Source organism: Pseudophryne corroboree, chromosome 8 (assembly GCF_028390025.1).
Source record: "Pseudophryne corroboree isolate aPseCor3 chromosome 8, aPseCor3.hap2, whole genome shotgun sequence".
Taxonomy (NCBI): Eukaryota; Metazoa; Chordata; class Amphibia; order Anura; family Myobatrachidae; genus Pseudophryne; species Pseudophryne corroboree.
Window position 1 is genome coordinate 161,012,003 of NC_086451.1, and position 3,166 is coordinate 161,015,168.

Sequence of the window (3,166 nt, forward strand, 5' to 3'; positions counted from 1 at the left end):
AAAGATGATTTTAATATATCACTTGTACATTTTGTATTGCTCTTCTGGTGACAATGTAGTTTGTTTTTGTCAATTACCCTTTTAATAATAGGGTAAAGAAAATTAAGTGGATTTGTTAAAGAAAACTATACTGTCAATATACTATTAAAACAAATTAAAATGGTAAAAGTTATTGTACTTTAAGTAAAAATGAAAGAGCAAAAATATCAATCCCAGTTTTGATTACTTAAATTAACAAAAAAAATGCATACAGCAAAGGATAGTTTCAATCTGCCTACCTCTGGGTTATGGGCCCAGCATGCTTCCATTGCAGTACTCTGCTGCACATGTAAGTGCAAGAGATCCTGAAGCACTCAGTCATCATGGGAAAGTACCAATGTGTTTCTTCGTTGGTTGATGGAAGAAACATCTTACAAAAACTCTCCAGATTATTGACTTTTTAAAGTTTTTCTAGGAAACTTTCTAGATGTATGCTTATTAGCCTTTGTCAGAATGTACTTTTTGCAAAGTGTCTCTGTGGCGCAATCGGTTAGTGTGTCCGGCTACTAACCAAAAGGTTGGTGGTTCAATCCCACCCAGGGACGTAACTGACCTTGTTATCAGATTTTGGTGATCTTTAAGTAGACAAGTCAAAATTTCAAACCCCCTGTTATGGTGTAGGGTACCTGGCCTTCTCTGATGTAATCAGAGTTAGATTTGATTCATTGATTTTATAAAAACAGCTAGGAAGCACAATTTAGCAGTGGGTTGCAGAGAAAAAGAAATATGCTGGCAAAAAAAATCCAATTGAGTGATTAAACAGCTCTTCATTTCTGGCTTTATTTTTATGCTAACAAATTTGTTCTCTGAAAAGTGTCCACAAAGCCAAGTCTCTGATTAACACCTTTGTAGGGATGGTTTTTCACCTATTACTAAATTAAACTTGCTTCATTGGAAAGGCAGCAAGATGCATCCTCATTTCAATGTCTACTGAAATAATACAGGTTGACATCAGGAAACATTAACGCCACTGCATCCTTGCTGCTTTCTCATGTAGAAGTCTGTTTAATGTGAAAACAAGGTGATATCTAATTAGCACACAGGTAAGGAATTAAGAAAATCTTTATTTAAGGGTGAAGATGTTTCTCACAAAATCGTTGCCCCAATGCATCATTGAAATTCAAGCTGGAAAGATGATTTTAATATATCACTTGTACATTTTGTATTGCTCCTCTGGTGACAATGTAGTTTGTTTTTGTCAATTACCCTTTTAATAATAGGGTAAAGAAAATTAAGTGGATTTTTTAAAGAAAACTATACTGTCAATATACTATTAAAACAAATTAAAATGGTAAAAGTTATTGTACTTTAAGAAAAAATAAAAGAGCAAAAATATCAATCCCAGTTTTGATTACTTAAATTAACAAAAAAAAATGCATATAGCAAAGGATAGTTTCAATCTGCCTACCTCTGGGTTATGGGCCCAGCATGCTTCCATTGCAGTACTCTGCTGCACATGTAAGTGCAAGAGATCCTGAAGCACTCACTCATCATGGGAAAGTACCAATGTGTTTCTTCGTTGGTTGATGGAAGAAACATCTTACAAAAACTCTCCAGATTATTGACTTTTTAAAGTTTTTGTAGGAAACGTTCTAGATGTATGCTTATTAGCCTTTGTCAGTAAGTACCTTTTGCAAAGTGTCTCTGTGGCGCAATCGGTTAGTGTGTCCGGCTACTAACCAAAAGGTTGGTGGTTCAATCCAACCCAGGGACGTAATTGACCTTGTTATCAGATTTTGGTGATCTTTAAGTAGACAAGTCAAAATTTCAAACCCCCTGTTATGGTGTAGGGTACCTGGCCTTCTCTGATGTAATCAGAGTTAGATTTGATTCATTGATTTTATAAAAACAGCTAGGAAGCACAATTTAGCAGTGGGTTGTAGAGAAAAAGAAATATGCTGGCAAAAAAAATCCAATTGAGTGATTAAACAGCTCTTCATTTTCTGGCTTTATTTTTATGCTAACAAATTTGTTCTCTGAAAAGTGTCCACAAAGCCAAGTCTCTGATTAACACCTTTGTAGGGATGGTTTTTCACCTATTACTAAATTAAACTTGCTTCATTGGAAAGGCAGCAAGATGCATCCTCATTTCAATGTCTACTGAAATAATACAGGTTGACACCAGGAAACATTAACGCCACTGCATCCTTGCTGCTTTCTCATGTAGAAGTCTGTTTAATGTGAAAACAAGGTGATATCTAATTAGCACACAGGTAAGGAATTAAGAAAATCTTTATTTAAGGGTGAAGATGTTTCTCACAAAATCGTTGCCCCAATGCATCATTGAAATTCAAGCTGGAAAGATGATTTTAATATATCACTTGAACATTTTGTATTGCTCTTCTGGTGACAATGTAGTTTGTTTTTGTCAATTACCCTTTTAATAATAGGGTAAAGAAAATTAAGTGGATTTTTTAAAGAAAACTATACTGTCAATATACTATTAAAACAAATTAAAATGGTAAAAGTTATTGTACTTTAAGTAAAAATAAAAGAGCAAAAATATCAATCCCAGTTTTGATTACTTAAATTAACAAAAAAAAATGCATATAGCAAAGGATAGTTTCAATCTGCCTACCTCTGGGTTATGGGCCCAGCATGCTTCCATTGCAGTACTCTGCTGCACATGTAAGTGCAAGAGATCCTGAAGCACTCAGTCATCATGGGAAAGTACCAATGTGTTTCTTCGTTGGTTGATGGAAGAAACATCTTACAAAAACTCTCCAGATTATTGACTTTTTAAAGTTTTTCTAGGAAACGTTCTAGATGTATGCTTATTAGCCTTTGTCAGTATGTACTTTTTACAAAGTGTCTCTGTGGCGCAATCGGTTAGTGTGTTTGGCTACTAACCAAAAAGTTGGTGGTTCAATCCCACCCAGGGACGTAATTGACCTTGTTATCAGATTTTGGTGATGTTTAAGTAGACAAGTCAAAATTTCAAACCCCCTGTTATGGTGTAGGGTACCTGGCCTTCTCTGATGTAATCAGAGTTAGATTTGATTCAGTGATTTTATAAAAACAGCTAGGAAGCACTATTTAGCAGTGGGTTGCAGAGAAAAAGAAATATGCTGGCAAAAAAAATCCAATTGAGTGATTAAACAGCTCTTCATTTTCTGGCTTTATTTTT

At 34.7% G+C, this 3,166-nt stretch overlaps 2 non-coding genes across 2 annotated transcripts; both read left to right on the forward strand.

Moving 5' to 3' along the window:
• The first annotated feature begins 510 nt into the window (after positions 1-510).
• On the forward strand, positions 511-584 carry TRNAS-ACU (transfer RNA serine (anticodon ACU)). The gene has a single exon. It is a non-coding gene; the product is annotated as a tRNA-Ser (tRNA).
• Positions 585-2,849: 2,265 nt separating this feature from the next.
• TRNAS-ACU (transfer RNA serine (anticodon ACU)) lies at positions 2,850-2,923 on the forward strand. The gene has a single exon. It is a non-coding gene; the product is annotated as a tRNA-Ser (tRNA).
• Positions 2,924-3,166: the final 243 nt, after the last annotated feature.